Source organism: Pongo pygmaeus, chromosome 17 (genome assembly GCF_028885625.2).
Source record: "Pongo pygmaeus isolate AG05252 chromosome 17, NHGRI_mPonPyg2-v2.0_pri, whole genome shotgun sequence".
NCBI classification, from domain to species: domain Eukaryota; kingdom Metazoa; phylum Chordata; class Mammalia; order Primates; family Hominidae; genus Pongo; species Pongo pygmaeus.
Window position 1 is genome coordinate 21,449,138 of NC_072390.2, and position 18,838 is coordinate 21,467,975.

Genomic DNA, 18,838 nt, shown 5'->3' on the forward strand with positions numbered 1-18,838 from the left:
TGAGCTCACAGGATATCTGGTTGTTAAAGCTACTGGAACCTCCCTGTCACTCTCTTGCTCCCCATCCTGCCATGTGACACACTGGCTCCCCTTTGCCTTATGCCATGAGTGGAAGCTTCCTGAGGCCTCCCCAGAAACAGATGCTGGCATGATACTTCTTGTACAGCCTGCAGAACCATGAGCCCAATAAACCTCTTTTCTTTATAAATTACCCAACCTCAGGTATTCCTTTGTAGCAGTGCAAAAAGAACGAACACCTGCTCACTTGACAGGCCCAAATTCATGGCAGGTCAGGGTCTTCTCAGCCCGTGTCTGCAACTGGTTTCCCCCCAATTCCCTCTGTTTCTCTCCCTGGCAGAGGACCCTCCTCTGTCCCTGTTGGCCGCCCTCCTACCCGCACTGTGCACACTCTGTGATGCCATCCTGTCTGCTCAGTTACTCCCCCCAGTTCTACAGAGTTTTGGCTACTTTTCCTCTATCCTGTCTTCTCTCTCTTTCTGCAAACCAGAGCTCTCAGAGTACCTCCTTGCTCTCAGCTTTATCACATGTGCCCTGGGACAGCCGAGGCCTTGGCAGCCTGGCAGGATTCACTCTTTGCTCTGTGTCAACAAGCAGTTCTGGCCCACAAGCATGGGCCAAATGAGCCTGTGCACAGACTAAACACAAAACAGATCCTCCGTAGGACACACAACAGGAGCACTTAATCAAGATGTCTCTACAAGGTGCCCCTGATGGGAAGGTCGGCACAGCTGTCCCAGGGTTGTGGGGGACCCTCGCTGCTGCTCTGTCGGACAGGCCCCCACACTGCTGAGGGTGGGAAGAAAGAGGGTTGCTGTTGGCGCCCGATGACCCTATTTTGCTTGTGGCCGTTGGAGGTGAAGTCAAACATTGGGTCCTGAGGCGAGTTAGGAAGTGGCGCTGGTGGTAGGGGTGTAATTTAGAGATGCATAGAAAATTGCTGGGGAGGCACACGGAAGATAAGAAGGGTCCCGTGCTCTGCTATCCCCAGAGGCAGAGGTCAAGCCCCTGGGGCTAGGCGATGAGAATGAGCATAGAGGGGGCATGACTGGAGGGTGGTGTGGCCAGCCATCCCTGCCCACAGTGACAGCATCTGTACTCATAGGAGGAGGCCCAAGGGAGGCAAAGAATAGGACATCCCAAACAGAAGTCTTCCCTGCCTGCTCGCAGAGGAAGGGACTTGGAGCCAGGTCTGGACACCACTCGCAGTGGGACTTGGACTTGGAGTCTCACTCTTCCCAGGCTCTCTCCATCGCCCCTAGATCTGGATGGCCGGGGGGCTGTCAGCCAGGCCCCTCTCATCTTCCTTGGCTTACGTTTTGGCAGGGGTCAGCTCCCAAGGCTGCTATTTCCTAAGCCCACTGCGGAAGGCTGCTCGGCGGGACTCATCGTCTTGATGGCATTGACACTGCCAGCACTCATGCCTTGAGCCTTCCTCCTGGCCATCCTCAGGGACGCCTTCTCATTCTCACAGCATGTGTTTATGACGTAAGCCGTCCAGACACCCTCTAGCCCCTCGAGCTTTGACTTATTCCGAGCCCTCTGCAGCTCCCAGTATTACATCTCTCTACAGACCCATGACAGGTTCAAGAATTTTGTTTTCATCCATCATAATTTGCATAACACCAACCAGCTGAAGATTTTTTTTTCCTATGCTAGCTTTCCCTCCACAGAAATTAAACAATTCTGTGAATGAAACCATTTGCCTATTACATGTGAAGTGTGTGTCTGTCAGCTCAGGGCTCTGTGTTTTTTATATTCCTTAGGAAGCTGCCCCTTATTCTCCCTCCAAGACCATGATAACATTTTGTTGGAACCCTTTTCCATGATAGAACTTACATTGTCATGTTGTGGTAATCTGTTTTCAAGTCTTATGTTAAGTAGATAGTAAGCCCATTGCCCCCTTGTAGACAGCAACTGTGTCTGCTTTCTTCCTGTGTGGGCATGCGGCCAGTGCTCCAAAAAAGAAAAAGGTTGCTGGATGAAAATATGCTAGTTGGATGATGGCAGCAGTTCAGAAGAATCCATGAGGCGGAATTATCATCTCCATTATACAGAAGCAATGCAGCTCAGAGAAATGAAGACTCTTGCCCAAGATTCCCTGGCTTCTAAAGTGGTGGTGCCTGAATTTGAACCTAGTTCTGTCTGATAGCAAAATTGCCTTCTTGACCTGTCTGCTGCTGGCTTCCCCAGAAAAAACAAGGAAGGAAGACAACCAAATGCCAGAAGCTTTAAAATTGCACAGACTAAAATAAGGCTGCCCCAGCTGCATAGGGTGCTGCTGGTCTACGGCACACATGGTCCAGCCGGGGCTAATTTTAACTCTTTGTCTGTTCTCTAAGTTTCCTCCCTCTTCCAGCAGAACCCACTGTCCTCTGCTCTTGGTAGCCACGGTCTTTCTATGTTTCACGCTCACAGCTCAGACACTCAGATTCAGTTCCCTTTTTCAGACAATGTTAAAACACAATTATAGATCTGTTCTCCCATTAAAAGGCCTCCATGAATAAAATAAACTGAACAGAACCGTCTGGTCTTCCTGGGCCCTTTTCCAGAAGCACCTGATGGACATCCCCAGCACCTTCCATGGGCAGCACCCCAGCTGGTGCCCATGGCAGCTCCACTATCCAGCATGATTCCTCATCCTTGCACAATCTCACTGTTTCTGAGAAATGAAGACGGCTGTTTTCATTATGGTTTTAGCCTAAACAAAACTCTAACTTCTTATTAAGAATGTTTAATAAAATCAACAGGGCATTTAAACTGCCAGCAGGGAGCTTGGCAAATTACATGCTGGCATGGTGCCTCCCTCTGTGTCTGGATGCAAATATTTCTCATCTTTACACAGCTTTTCTGAAACATCATAATGCCATCTCAACCAGCCCACCCCCACACCACATGCAACTGTGACTTTGTGAGGCACACACCAGCATCCATTTGTGACAAAAGTGAAATGCAACTCCCTGTAGAATCAGCTAGGCTAAGTAGCTGCTTGCTTTTGGGGAGCTGAATATTCAATAAGTTGCTTTAGGACTCATGAAATAATTAATAGATTCCCCATCTTGAGATGGTAAAATGAAAAAAGTATTCCTTGCATTATCCCATCTCATATTTATTAGGTAAAAATGATGGCAGCAATGGCCTGTCTAGAATGGCCGCTGCCATGATGCTGGCTGCAGCAGGGGAGGCATGGGTGGGGCCGTGTGCTCCCTGGAGCAGGCAGGAGCCAGGAACAGGTGGGAGCCCTAACCCTTTCCGAGTTGGTGGGGCAGGAGCCCCACCCTCCCAGGCATAGCTGCAGCCCCCCAGCCACAGCTGCGGACATGGGCATCCCTGCACCCCTGGACTCTTGGAGGCCCAGAAACCACGCCGTGCCCCAGCAGGCTTGGAAGTTCCTGCTCCAACTGCCTGGCCTCTCCCCACTCCCAGCGCCCACTCTGATTTTGAAGCAAACTTGTGGCTGAGCCCAGGTGCTGTTGCAACCTGACCAGGTGTGCACATACTTGGAGTGGCACTGACATCCCAGCCCCTTGCCCTTGGCCCTTTCTGGACTTTGGGTGCCAACAAGCAGGGAAAGGAGGCCAAGGGAGTGCTGAAGGTGGCTCGGCCTGGGATTGCAGGCACCCCTTGGCACCAACAGCCTGGGTGCCATGAATGCCATGAACAGCAGCAGGAGGCAGACAGGCTCCTGGGTGGAAAGGGGCAGGTCCCTGGTGAAACCCCACCTTCTGGCCAGAGTGAGAACTTATGGTGCTTTTTCCAGGCCCGCCAATGGCTGCCTATGGACCAATCAGCATCTACTTCCTCCCTTCTGAAGCCCATAAAACCCCCAGACTCAGCCAGACTCAGGCAGATGACAAGATGACCTGCCTGCAGAGAGGAGCTACCCACTCTGGGTCTCCTCTCGGCTGAGAGCTGCATTTGTCAGAACGACCTGCCTGTAGATAGGAGCTACCCACCTCGGGACTCATGAGAGCTGTACTGTCACTCAATAAAGCACCTCTTTGACTTGCTCACCCTCCAGTTGTCTGCATACCTCATTCTTCTTGGATGCAGGACAAGAACTCAGGACCTACTGAATGGTGGGACTGAAAGAGCTGTAACACAAACAGGCCTGAAACACATCCTCCTGCTTGCCATGTTGTGGGTGACAAGAAGGAGAGAAGAGAGAATGAGAGACAAGGATCTAGAACTAGAAATACCATTTGACCCAGCCATCCCATTACTGGGTATATACCCAAAGAACTATAAATCTTGCTGCTATAAAGACACATGCACACGTATGTTTATTGCGGCACTATTCACAATAGCAAAGACTTGGAACCAACCCAAATGTCCAACAATGATAGACTGGATTAAGAAAATGTGGCACATACACACCATGGAATACTATGCAGCCACAAAAAATGATGAGTTCATGTCCTTTGTAGGGACACGGATGAAATTGGAAATCATCATTCTCAGTAAACTATCGCAAGGACAAAAAACCAAACAGCGCATGTTCTCACTCATAGGTGGGAATTGAACAATGAGAACACATGGACACAGGAAGGGGAACAACACACTCTGGGGACTGTTGTGGGGTGGGGGGAGTGGGGAGGGATAGCATTAGGAGATATACCTAATGCTAAATGACGAGTTAATGGGTGCAGCACACCAGCATGGCACATGTATACATATATAACTAACCTGCACATTGTGCACATGTAGCCTGAAACTTAAAGTATAATAATAATAAAATAAAATAAAAAATAAAAATAAAAAAAATCCTTAACCCCCCCCCAAAAAAAAGAAAGAATGAGAGAAAAGCTGCAGCCCTTTGGGGAGCCCAGACATAAGAGGAGCTCCCTGAGCCAGGGCTGTGACACCCTCCTTGGGGCTCTGCAGTTCCTAGCATTTCCAAACTTCTGGGTGCCACCGTCTTCCCTGGTGCCCGCAGTGGAAGCTGCTTGTGGTATGCTTGGTCCAGCCACAGCAGGGAGCTGCCCACCCTGTTGCAGCCAGCATGCCTGGCCATGTACAGTGGCCACACTCCACGCTCACTCACTCATGCACCCCTCGCCACTCTGCATCTGGCTCGCCCTTGACAGGTGTGGGATCTGGGCCAGGAGTGAAAGCCAAGTGCAGCCTGCCAGGTCGAGTGGGCAGAACGAGCCCAGTGGGCCCGAGCAAAACTCAGTCAAAGGTGCCACCGGCTACAAGGTTTCCAGCGGGTGAAGCAACACCCTAAGGATCCTGTGACACTGATACAGCAGACGCACAAAGTTAGACACTGATGGATCATCTAACAAGTTTAAGATATTGTTTTTACTCTCAAGTAGCTTGTGCAGAAAGTTAATTTTTCAAATAGTTCTAGCTTTCAAAGAAGCCCAGAATCTGTGACTGTAACTTTAAAATCATTGGACCCTAATGGATGCTACTCAAGTAAATGATGAAGTGGTACATTTTCTTCCTTCCTACCTCAAAGGATGAATTAATGGAAATAAAGTCAGTAACAGAAAGCAGGTTAACAAAGGGAGACAGATGCACAATTCTCACTGGCACAAGAGCTCTACTTGTCAACATTGGGGCCCACTGCAATCTTATCTAGCATCAACAAATTTCAAGATGGCAAAAATTACAACAGCTGCACAGTGTCACCTCACCAGCCAAAATGTCAAATGTTCTCATCTCAAGTGTTGTAAATGAAAAAGAAGGGGACTCCTCTGTCAAGGGAGATCAGTGAAACCCCCTCTCCAAGCCAACTGGCTTTCCGAGTGGCTATTTCATAACCCAACAGAGACACTGCCTTTCTGTGCTGCTTCATCATCTGGCAAGCCCCTCACTGATGTCAGCGACAGAATCCTTAGAGATCACCACTTTCGCTAAGCTGAGAAAATGGGGATGGTGGATGGAGGAACCATGTGCCCGACAGCATCAGGCCTAATGAGCTTGCATGAAGTTCCCTGCACACACTGACTACTTTTGTGCCAGGGTGCTGAGTAATTCCACCAGTGTTATTCAGTGACATCACATGGCAGTAGTATGTGGTATTTTTAAAAAAAACCACCCAGGCTGGGTAACATAGCAAGACCCTGTCTCTACAAAAAAATGCAAAAATTAGCCAGGCATGGTGGTGTACACCTGTAGTCCCAGGTACTCAGGAGGCTGAGGCAGGAGAATCACTTGAGCCTGTGAATTTGAGGCTGCTATGAGCTATGATCGCACCACTGCACTCCAGCCTGGGCAACAGGGCAAGACTCTGTCAGGCAAGAAAGAGGGGAGGGGAGGGGAGGCCATCTTCAGTCTTTTATTGTTGAGCCACTTCAGTTAGACAAATTACTCCCGAGCAGCAGTTAGTGGTGGAGTTGGCCTGCTGGCTCCCCTGCAGAGCTGCCTCTCTGAACTCCCTTCGCGTACCCCTTGACCTTCCACTTGATGAGTGACAGCCCTTGGGTCCAAGCTGAATGCACCCATCTCTCCATCTGTGCACACAAACCCAGTCCCCTGCCTCAACTGTTGTTGACTTTTACCACCCACTCCCCACTAAGCAGGGGCTAAACCATCTGCCCTAATCCCAAACAGCCTCAGGCTCTCACTTCACAGGTAGGGAACTTAGGTCCAGAGCGGGAATATAATGGGCCTGTGATCCCACAGTTATGGACACTGCACCCCGACCCCATCCTTCACTGCTGCTGCTAAGAAACTCCCTCTTGGCTTAGGACTGAGGACAGCTCTGCGACTATGACTTCCCAAATGAAGCCCACTGACTCTCACCTGTTGGGTCCTTCCCAGCCTCCATCCTGCCCCATTGGCTTTCCCTGACTTTTGAGCTGTGGTTACATGTTCCACCCCTTGAAGGCTCCACCCCACTGTGACCTGTGCACAGCAGGCACTGAGTACGCTTGGTGTCATAAATTAGCTTGCTTGGTTCCATAACATTTGTCTCTTTCCTGCCCCGCCATTTTCCCACCCTCCTCAGTTCCCGCAGCTTGTTTGCAGCTAAGAAACTGCACTGCTCATGGCCGGCTGCTAGAAGAAGGTGTGTGGAAGAGTAACCAGAGCTACTGCTGGCCTCAGCACAGGACTCCATAAAGGAGAAAGCCATTAGTGGAACCCAGCAGGACAAGACAAGATGACACAGGATGATTCTCTTGCTGGTCAATGGAGGGCCATTGAATTGGTCTTAATCTGCAAACTTCATATTTAATCATTTTCATGTTTTCCCACACTTTAACTAAGGGCTCATCATACATTCTGGTGTTGCCAAAAGGATTCGTTGATATATAATTTGGACATAAAGAGCAGAGTCCCCAAGGAGTCCCCTTTGCTTCCCTAGAGCTCTCCAGTTCCAGGCATCTGCCCTGAACATGGGCAGCTCAACGATGTGGTCAAAGAGGCTGGGGCTTGGGGAGCAAGATCAAAAATACGCAGCCCTTCAAAGTCCTGGAGCCATCTTCCCGGGTACTCCATCAGCAGCATCCCAGAGATCCCCTGCAATCGGCTGGGCCATCAAGAGGAGGCCACTAACGCCACCCCACTCTCTCAGCTGAGGACCTTCTGGGGAGCACCACTGGATAAGGCTGGATTGCGTGGCCATTAAAACTTCGGGACTGACTTCACACAGTGGATGTTTACATTCTAAGAAAGTTTAATGCATGTTTTCTCTAATAATACTTTCAATTATAAAAGTAATACTTGTTCATTTTAGAAAATTTGGAAAATAAAAGGAGCAGATTAAAAAAAAAAAAAAAAAGACAAACCATCACCTGCCATGACATCTAACCTTCTGATGTGCTCCAGGGAGTTTGACCCTTTTTCCTGACAGCATCTGAAACGGTTGGATCTAGCCTCTCCTTGGTCTGTGCAAAATCACTATTATAAAGATGGCTTCTGTCTGTCCTCTGAAAGGTGACGGGTGTGTTCAGACTTCAGCTTCACTGTCAACAGGTTGCAGTTAGGTCTACCTGTAAGTTGTCCTCCATTCTAGCCTACTTAAGAGAAAACAGCACAGCTTCGCGAGAGCTCTGTCTCCCACGCGAACTCCACTTTCCCATCCACCATGCAGGCTGCCATCCACAGCAGTCACCGTACCAGGAGCCACTCAAGGTGAGCCAGTCCTGGGCTGACTGATGGGTTGATTTCACAATTTTCTGTCTCCTGAAAACACATCTTTGTACCCATCTTTGTTTTCTTTCTGGGTCTGTAACTGTATTAAGCTCAGGGCTCAATTCCTTCCAGCTTCAAATATTTTCCGCCCAGGAGGTGGGGAGGAAAGCACAGCGTCTGCTATTTATGGTGTCAAAGAAGGTTTGTTTATCCTATTAACATAATCAACAGTTGTGCCTCCATGGCACCCTAGACAAGTCCCTGGCCCACTGCAGCACTCTGACTGGGAAATCACACTCCAGGAAAACAGCCTGGAGGCAGAGCAGTGCCTCAGGCAATCAACACATTTTTCACTAAAGTTTCCCAATCTCATTTCTGAAGGTATTTCTGAAAAGCAGCATGGCTTCATAGCAGGCCCAGCGATGGAAACCACAATGCCAAGGCTGAAAGCCTAGAAGTGCGGCTTCAGCTTCATGGTGCCTCACCCTGTGTGCACACTGTGTGCATGCATGTGCACGTCCACACGTATGCACGTAAGTGGGCATGCATGTTCAGGGCAGGCCTCGTCCTGGCATCCCCGGGTACGTACTCCATGCCAGAGTCTGTGCTGGCTTCCCTCACAGACATCTCTTTGGCTAATCCTCCCAGCAGCCCTGTTGGAGGTAGGGCTCAAAAGGTAGCCCCGTTGGAGGTCGTTTTTCCTTATTGGAGAAACTGTGGCTCAGAAAGTTTCACTGACTTCCCCAAGGGCACAGAGGAGATAAAGGGCAGAATTTGGATCAGAGCTAGAGTCTGGCTGACTCCACAGGCCAGCCAAACCCCAAGTCACCAACAAACTCCAGGTGACTCCACCAATCTACCTCTGAGACCTAATGTAAGGCAGACAAAGAAAGTGAAGGTACAAAGACAATCTACAAATGCTTTTAATAGATAAGATGTTAATTTTAACAATAATGCAATCATGTAAATTCTCTCCAGTTGAAAAAGGTCTTATTCTTCAATTCAGCTTGTTAAACCTCCTTCAGGGTTCTAAAACCTTTTAGACTCTTAAATTGCAGCCTTCCATGTCCCTTGTCCTGCCTCCAGCACACTCTTCAGTAAACAAAAGTCAACGGTATTAGGGCAAAACTAAAGGAAGCGCTGGATGGTCTCAGAATTCAGGATGACAGTACCCGGGAGGCTCGCATGTGTGGGTGTGTGCTGTGGCAGGAGAAGGGTGCAGATATAGGATGAAGATGATTTTAGGAACAGGAGCTCAAGACCTCTAGTTCCAGCCCCTTTTAGATCCCGTGGTTGTCCCAGGCCCTAAAGGGCACAAAAAGCTGACTGCTCATTTGTGGGCTTGTTATCCACACCAGATGGCTTTCAGGGGCGGATTTAGATTTAATTGGCCGGACTGAATCAGAAGAACCATGTTAAAGAAATCCTTAGGAAACTTACATGGGTGATCCCTAAATTACCTTCCGAAGAGCCACTCATGCATCCTCTGGCTGCTCCAGGTGTGAAAAATGCCTGTAGAAAGGTGGAACTATGGGCCATATTTACCACATTTATCCAGAGAGTTGATTCTCCTTAATACCAGGAAACTAGGCAACAGCTGGAAAGGAAAACATCAGAAGGACTTGGAGGGGACACAGGCAAGCAAGGTACCTCTGTCCCTCAGTGCTGCTCAGACACGAGTGGCCTCTTCTCTTTGTAAATACAGACACCCAGCAGATCTGTGCTTGAAACAGCCCTCCGTGGAAGGGAAGCAAACTACAGGAAAGGGTTTATTTAAAAACACCAAGGACCCAAAAGAAAAACCAGAATGAAGTAAGTGCAGAGGAAAGTGTTCTGAGTGTGCGGAGCATCCCCCTCCGCCCGCCCTGCCTCCTTGTCTTCTCCCTGGATTCCTGAGGGCTGCCTGGAAGAGGATGAATGTCCACACCTCCCCGGAGGAGCCCACAGTAGGGGACGGGAGGCTGACACATAGAGACGGCGACACAGTGCACCCAGGACTGTGACAGAAATCCGTGCAAAGTGCTGAGGAGAAGCCAGCAGGTTCTGCCTGGAAGGTCGGGGATGGCTTACCAGGGAGGGGACAATGATGAGTCCTAGGCAGGAAAGGTCCTCTGGAGAGAGGAAATGGCACACGCGCAGGCAAGGAGGCATGAGGGGCCAGGGTCCTGGAGGACACTGGGCCGGGACAGATCAGACTCCAGGCGAGGAGGGAGATGGCGCCAGACTGTGATCATAAGCTTCATGATGATGCAACAGCCAAATATTTACTGTCCCACAGTGGAGATTAAACAACCTCTCCATAAAACACACTGGCTTGTTCTCTGCATTGACAGAACTTTTTAAACCATGAACTGATTCCCCAACATAAACTACACAACAGCCAGCTTTATGAAGACAGCTGCATTGCTGTTATATAAGTAGAACTTGAATACGGAGTGACCTTTTTCCTTTTTTAGAATCAGGGTCTTACTCTGTTGCCGGGGCTGGAGTGCAGTGGCATGATCACAGCTCACTGCAACTTTCAACTCCTGGGCTCAAGGGATCCTCCCACCTCAGCCTCCCCAGTAGCTGGGACCATAGACACGCACCACCACACCCCACTAATTTTTTTGGGCTATATTTGTAGAGACAACATCTCACTATGTTGTCCAGGCTGGTCTCGAACTCCTGGCCTTAAGCTATCCTCCTGCCTTGGTCTCCCAAAGTGCTGGGATCACAAGTGTGAGCCACCACGCCTGGTGGTCTTTTTCATATATTACACTCAGTGTGCTAAACTTCTCACACCAGGGAAGGTCCAAAGGTCATCCACACCTTCCTGATTTAGAGAGCATTTCTGAACACTGTGATTCAGAAGGGTGTACAGAGGCATCTCAGAGGCAGTAAGTATTTTAATTATTAGTGGAAACGTGCAGAGTGCAGAACGCCGGAACCAACAGTCTTTCTATGAGAAAGACCAGTTCTAGTCTCCACATGCTCATGTCTCAAAAAGGAAGCTGGGACTCCCACCACCTGAGGAGACCACTCTTCACACTGTTCTTCCAGTAATCTCGGTACACACACCAAAGTGTGCACACTCCTTTTTTTGCATATATGAGCAAATGCTTCTCACCGATTGTTTTCCACTGAACAGTATAGAGTGAATTTCCTTCTGTAATTTCTTTAACCAAGTCCCTATTGTTGGCACTGGTTAATGTCAGTCCAAGTTTTCAGTATTATAATAAGCAACTTAAAGTGAACCATGCATTTCACTGCTGCAATGAGTGTCCTTGAATAGTTATTGTTGTCATTGGTCTAAACTGCTGAGGAGAATGGTCTACACATTTTACATTTTGTTGCATTTTCCTCCAATGTCTTCCAAAATGGCAGCACCAATATATACCCCAGTGAGAGTGCCTTGTGGGGTCGGGCTGGCTTTGGAGGTATGTGTGGGCTCAGCTGCCTGCCCTCTGAGGGTTGCCATAGCTCTGCAGACTCTGTCTTGGACCCTAGAATGCAGCAGTCCCCAGGGGCCTCAACACTCAAGGTTTCCATCTCCACCTCCACTCAGGGACCACTGGCAGTGCCTGCAGGAAGGGGCAGGCCTGGCTCTGCTCACTGCCCACATGAAGGTGCCCACAGGCTCCAAAGAACCCCAGCAAGCAGGCAAGTTGCCCAGCAAGCCCAGAAGTGAGACAGGAAGAAAAACACGGTCGAGACACCCAGAGCCTTCCATCTTATAACTGTTATCAGCAGACACTGATTCTCTGGGCATTTCACACCAGATCTTGCTCCTGACACGCTGTAACTAACATGTGTGGAATTTCCCTCAAATTACCTTTCCTACTGCTCATTATAATCGGAAGCAATTTATAATGTTCCTGCGAATTGCCTTGGACAGATTATTTTCCAGCCAGCAGATGCTGAAGCAGACTAATAAATAACCACTGACGAACCCCCACGGAACTCTCTGAAAAGGCTGTAAATATATTTAACAACCCCCAGCATAAACACATCTCCAGCTCTCCACCAGGATTGAATACCTTTCCGAAACTGTTATGGATGTACCTGAAGAAGAAGAAAAAAAGGTTATATAGGAAGCATTTGGAATGCCCATTTCTTCCAGAAAAAAAAAAAAAAAATGAGTCCCAGCATTTCCTGTTTCCTTGGCTTGCCCTTAACAACTGCAGACATCTGCAAACATTAGTGCCCTTACAAATATTGAATCCCTGTGTTTATTCAATGGCCATTTAATTTCAGATGCAAATCTACTCTGCCTTACAGACTAAACAAAGAATTATGGGGATCTCAATTTCTTGGCCCATATCTTTTGCTAGTTTTTTTAAAACTCGTATTTTTTAAAAAAGACAAACACAGATAAATTGGGAAGATTTGGCATGAAAACAAACAAAACAAAATATTCTGTTTTACTCAACCTCCCTGGCATCTGGCTGCGTAACTTCTGACTGTGGACCTTCCTCATTTCCCTGTTCTTGGGCCAGAAGGAGCTTTGGCATGTGGGTGACTCTGGCTCCATCGGCCCCACTCCCGGGGGTGTCAGGGCCTACAGGACTTTGCCTGTGGGCTGACAGTGGTCTTCAAGGACCCAGGTGGCCATAGCCAGCCCAAGGCATAGCCACGTAGCCCTACGTCAGGACATTTGTCTGCCAGCACCTGTTTCTCCCTTCCAGTGTTGACATTGGTTACACTTCTTTTTCACGCACTATGGGTTTCTTTTTTGAAAGAAGAATTATAATTAGACAGTGAATTCGTTACCTGTTGAATGTACTTAACCCAGGATGCAATTGAGCAAATATGAAAATATCAATCCTTACATTAGTCCCATTAATTTCAGATGTCACGTCTTTCCTCCCACCAAGACACAGCGATCATGATACCTACTTCATTTGCTTCTCCCATTTGGGCAAATAAGAAAGCACAAATATCACAACAGTCATGAATACTAAATAGGTGCATGGAGTCAGATAGCCATCTTGAAAGAGGTGGAAAGGGGGTGGAAAATAATCTATGTTTATCCACAAAAACATAAAAGAGCTTTCTGTAGTGAAGGATACTAAGTCAAGAAGAGCTTGCATCTGTTTTTCCTATTGGCAAAAGAGAAATACTAGCTTTTTCGTGTTCTGGTTCCTCCCTTGAACAGCTCTTTTTCTATGCAAATATAACAAAAGGAAATTGAGCTACATTTAGGGACTGAGCAATTACCTGAATAACCTCTTCCTTCAGCTAGCTGGTGTTCAAACACACAGTTGCTCCCTGATGTGGGTCCTTGTGCTCACACAGTCACACGCTCCCCACCCACTTCCTGGACCCCATGTCTCCCCAGAGGCCTCGAAATAAAGCATTGCAGGGAAGGCATAAAGATGATTTCCCAACAAGCTTTTATCACTCGAACAAGCCTATAAAAGCAATCACTCTACTCTGAGAAAAAGAGTACTTGGCAGAAACTACTTCTCTGTTTTTTCTTTGTAACGAGGGGAGGGGAATTAAAGCCAAAATCAAAAGTTACACCAAAGGAAACTGAATTTCTCATTAAAAGCCAAGGAGGTACAAAAACACTAACCCCAATTTCCCTCCTAGGGACAAATAAGAAATAGATTACTCATCATTTCTTCAAAGACTTCATTAAGCAGATAAACTCTAGAGCCATAAGCCCTAACCAGAGCCAGACTTCCCTGAGGAAGGCTTATTCCCAGTGACAGTAAGAGTCGTAAGGCCAGGCACAGTGGCTCATGCCTGTCATCCCAGCACTTTGGGAGGCCGAGGTGGGCAGATCACTTGAGGTCAGGAGTTCGAGACCAACTCAGTCAACATGGTGAAACCCTGTCTCTACTCCAGAATACAAAAATTATCTGGGAATAGTGGCATACACCTGTAGTCCCAGCTAATGGGGAGGCTGAGGTGGGAGAATCGCTTGAACCCAGGAGGCGGAAGTTGCAGTGAGCTGAGATTGTGCCACTGCACTCCAGCCTGGGCGAGACTGAGACCTTGTCTCAAAAAAAAAAAAAAAAAAAATCATAGACATCAAAATTTTAAATGAGACTCTTCACATCCAAGAAATATGCAAATGGAAAGCTGCATTTTTTTTCTCTCATTTATACTCTACTATCCCATTCTTTAAAATGGGTGAAAAAAAATATGGGGAAACCTAAAAAATATTTTGAATTGAATCACAGTAAAAATAAAACAGTTAAAAATTTGTGACATACAGCTAAATTGGTGCTTACAGGAATGTCTACAGCTTCAAGTGCTTGTGTTATAAAAGAAGACACAAAATCAATTCTCTAAATTCTCACCTAAAGAAAGTAGAAAAAGAAAAACAAACTCCAAAGTAAGTAAATGGAAAGACATAATAAAGATAAGAACACAATTCAATAAAAAGTAGAAAAGTAATAGAGAAAAATGAATGAAGAGAAAAGCTGGGTATTTGACAAGATCAACAAATCTGATAAGTTCTCTAGCTAGACTGGCAAGAAGAAAACAGGGAAGACATAAATTACCAAGATCAAGAACAAAAGAGGAAATACCACTACAGATCCTACAGATATTAAAAGGCTAATAAACAATATTACAAATAATTTTGTGCCAATAGATTTAACAAGTTAGATGAAAATGGACAAATTTCTTGAAAGATATAAATTATGATAATGAATATAAGAACAGAAAAACTGAAGAGCCCTGTATCAGTTAAATAATCTAAATAATAATTAAATCTCTCCTTTCTTCTCTTTCTTTCTCACACACACACATACACACACACACGAATTCCAGGCCCATGTGGTTTCTCTGATGAATTCTATTAAATACAGTCATGTGCCTCATAACAACGTATTGGTCAATGATGGACCACATTTATAATGGTGGTTGGAGCAGCAGGCTATACTGTACAGCAGGGGTCCCCAACCTCTGGGCTGCAGACCAGTACCGGTTCGTGGACTGTTAGGAACTGGGCCGCACAGCAGGAGGTGAGCGGTGGGTGAAGGAGCATTATCTCCCGAGCTCCGCCTCCTGTCAGATCAGCAGCGGCATTAGATTCTCACAGGTGTGTGAGCCCCATTATGAACTGTGCATGTGAGGGATCTAGGCTGCATACTCCTTATGAGAATCTAACTAATGCCTGATGATGATTATCTGAGGTAGAACAGTTTCATCCTGAAACTATCCTCCTGCACACCCTCAGTCCATGGAAAAATTTGTCTTCCATGAAACCGGTCCCTGGTGTCAAAAAGGTTGGGGACTGCTGCCATATAGTCTAGGTGTGTAGTCAGCTATACCATCTAGGTTTATGTAAGTACACCTACCCCCTTCTGTAAGCAATGCATGACTGTATTTAAAGAAGAAATAATACCACCTTACCCAAATTATTTCAGAAAATAGAGGAAACAGGACAATTTCTCTATTCATTTTATGAACCAATATTACTCTGATACCAAACCAGATAAACATATCATAAGAAAGAGAAGACAACAGACCAATATCTCTAATGAAGCCAGATGCAAAATTCCTTAGCAAAATTTTAGCAAACAGAATCTAACAATATATAGAAGGAATAATACATCATGGCCAAGTAGGATTTATCCCAAACATGTGAGGTTGGTTTAATATCTGAAAACTTAATCAATATAATTTATTATAATTACAGAATATTTGAAAAAATACATATAATCATTTCAATAGATGCGGAAAAAGTATTTGACAAATTTCAACATTTACTTATTGTAAAAACTACCAGCAAAGTAGGAACAGAAAGAGACTTCCTCAATCTGATTAAAAGTACCTACAAAAAACATACAGCTCATATTAATACTCAGTCATAAAAAGCTCCTGCTTTCTATCTTAGATGAGGAACAGAGTAAGCATGTCCTATTTTTTTAACTGCTTTTATTCAACTTTGTACTGAAGGTTCTGAACAGTGCAGTAAAGTAAAAAAAAAAAAAAAAAAAAGACATTAAAGGCATACAGGCTGGGAAAAAAAGATGTAAAACAGTGTCTCTGTTCAAAAGATATGACTTTATGCAAAGAAAAGTCTAGAGAATACACAAAAGAGCTGCTAGAACAAATAAAGGAGTTTAGCAAAGTCACAGAATACGGGGTTTATGTACACAAATCAACTATTTCTTTAAACTAGCAGTGACTTAAAATGAAAATTTTAAAATACTTTCATTTACAAGAGCATAAAAAATTCTTAGGAATAAATTTAATGAAAGATGTGTATGGCCTGTACACTGAAAATTATAAAAGGAAAATCAAAGACCTTAGTGTATGGAGAGATATACCACGTTAATGAATTGCGAGATTCACTATTATTAAGATGGAAATTCTTCCTAAATTAATCTTTCAGTTCAGTGCAGTTGCAATTAAAATCCTAGCATACTTCTTCAAATAGTTGACAAACTAAATTGAAAATTTCTATGTAAAGGAAAAGACCTAAAGCCAAAATAGTCTTGAAAAGGGATAAGGTTGGAGAACTTAACCTGATTCAAGAGTTCCTATTAAGCTACAGTAATCAAGAGAGACTGATATTGGTATACAGATAGACATACAGATCAATGGAACAGAACAGAGACTCCAAAAAGAGACTCAATGTTATACGGTCCTTTATTGTTTAATGAAGGTACTAAGGTAATTCAAGGGGGGAAAAGATGGCCTTTTCACCAAATGGAGCTGACACAATTGTATCTTTATTTCAAAAAGTGAACTTGACTCTTAACTCATACCATATCCGCAAATTAACTTGATAGGATCATAGAACTAAACATAAAAGCTGAAACTGTTAAACTTATAGAAGAAAACATGGGAGAAAATCTTTGTGACATTAGGTTGGGCAAAGATTTCTTAAACAGGACATGAAATCCACAATTTATATAAGAAAAAATTATGAAATGGACCTCATACAAATAAAAAGCTCTTCATCTTTGAAAACAGCTACGAAAAACAAAAAGCAAACCACAGACTAGGAGAAAATATTTGCGGAAAATATATATCTAACAAAAAGTTTGTATTCAAAACATATATAGCTTTCTTACAAATCAATAGACAACCCAATAAAAAATGTGCAAAAGATTTAAAACAACGTATCACAAAAGTAAAGACATAAATAAGCAAGAGGGACATAAAGAGATGCTCAACATCACTAGTCATGAGGGAAATGCATATTAAAACAACAGTAAGATGCACTACACAACCACCAGAATGACTAAAGGTAAAAGGACTGATAATATCAAGTGTTGATGAGAATGTGGCTCAATCAGAACCCCCATTCATTGCTGGCTGGAATACAAAATGTTAAAGCCACTTTGAAAACCAGTATAGCGTTACCCATTAAATTAAACACATATAAGCCGGCCGGTCAACTCTCAGGTATTTAACAAAGAAAAATGAAAATATATGCCCACACAAAGACTTCTATGTGAATATTCACAGAAATATTATTTCTAATAGCCCCAAACTGGAAACAATGAACAGTTCCGTCAATGGATGAGTGGATGAACAGAGTATGGTACATCCACACCATAGAACACTACTCAGCAGTACAACAGAATGAACCATGGAAACACACCATTATATGGATGAGTCTCAAAAACATTACCCTAAATGAAAGAAGTAAAACTGCAAGGATGACATAATGCATGTTTCTATTGTACTATATTCCAGAAGAGGAAAAAGTAGAGTGACAGCAGGTCCGAGGTGGCCTGGAGCCTGGGGTCAGGACTGGGGACTGGGTACCAAGGAACATGAGCCAACTTTTCAGGGAGATGAGACTGTTCTGTGTGGTGTAGATTATGCAACTGTATGTCATTACCAAAATTCATCAAACTCTTCACCAAAAGTGAGTAACTTTCACAGTATGTGAATTCTACCTCAGCAAAGCATACAAAAAGATGTCCCACAATAGATAGCAAATATCAAACATGAGTATAAGAAAGTACAGGGCACACCAGACAAATGCAGCCTCTCTCTCTTCTATGTGTTTATCTTGACTTTCTTTTTGTTTTTCTTTTTAGCAACAGGGTCTCTTCAAGAAAGATTATAAAGCTTTTTCGTCCTCTTTCTTAAAGCTTTCCTGTTGCAAGGTATGTTCCTTCAAACTGCAAAGGAATTTAAGAAAAACGACTCATTCAGTTAGGTTAAAAATGTAAATTAACATTCGTGTTTATGGGAAATACACAGGGTGATTTAACGACAGGTCCCATTAAAAGTTTAGCCAGTTTTCTGAAAATAACATTTGACACATGCAGAGCATCTCCAAGAAGGCCAAATACCAAACGTACTCAGGCTGTGCAGTGAGCTCATTACCCTTTAATTTAAAAAGTGTTGATATATTCATATGCAGGCCACATTAAAGAAAAAAAGTGAGAGTTACAGGGAAGTGCAGATAGGCACTGCCTTGAACCAATCGCCTATGAAACCTAAACAAGGTGGCAAAGTACAAAACCACCAGGAGTTTTTGTGGCAGAAGTGAGAAGGATATGGCTGGTTCCAACAATTCACAGGAAGCATCAGAAGGCAAGCAGTGTGGAATGCCAGAAGACAGACCTGGAGATTATTCCTGGGGGCTTAATAGGAAGGCAAGAGCTTCACGACCCTCTCAAGTTAAAATGCAATCTTAAAACTGCATTTTACATTGATGCATTTCATCCAGTTTTCATGGCATCATTCTATTTCACCTTTTGTCGAGTAGGAGAGCTGGGCAAGTCTCCCCGGTCCTTTACAGTTCAGTGAAAGGCACATCAGAGTCAAG

At 45.0% G+C, this 18,838-nt stretch overlaps 1 protein-coding gene across 19 annotated transcripts in view; it reads right to left on the bottom strand.

Moving 5' to 3' along the window:
- LDLRAD4 (low density lipoprotein receptor class A domain containing 4) overlaps window positions 1-18,838 on the bottom strand; it is a 439,373-nt gene that overhangs the window by 104,181 nt on the left and 316,354 nt on the right. The window contains exon 1 of one of the 19 annotated variants that reach the window (XM_054461263.2): window positions 10,174-10,228. The exons of the other annotated variants lie outside the window; for them this stretch is intronic. The gene's annotated coding sequence lies outside the window, so the exon portion shown is untranslated. Of the gene's footprint in view, window positions 1-10,173; window positions 10,229-18,838 lie in introns of those variants that run through there. 19 annotated transcript variants of the gene reach the window in all.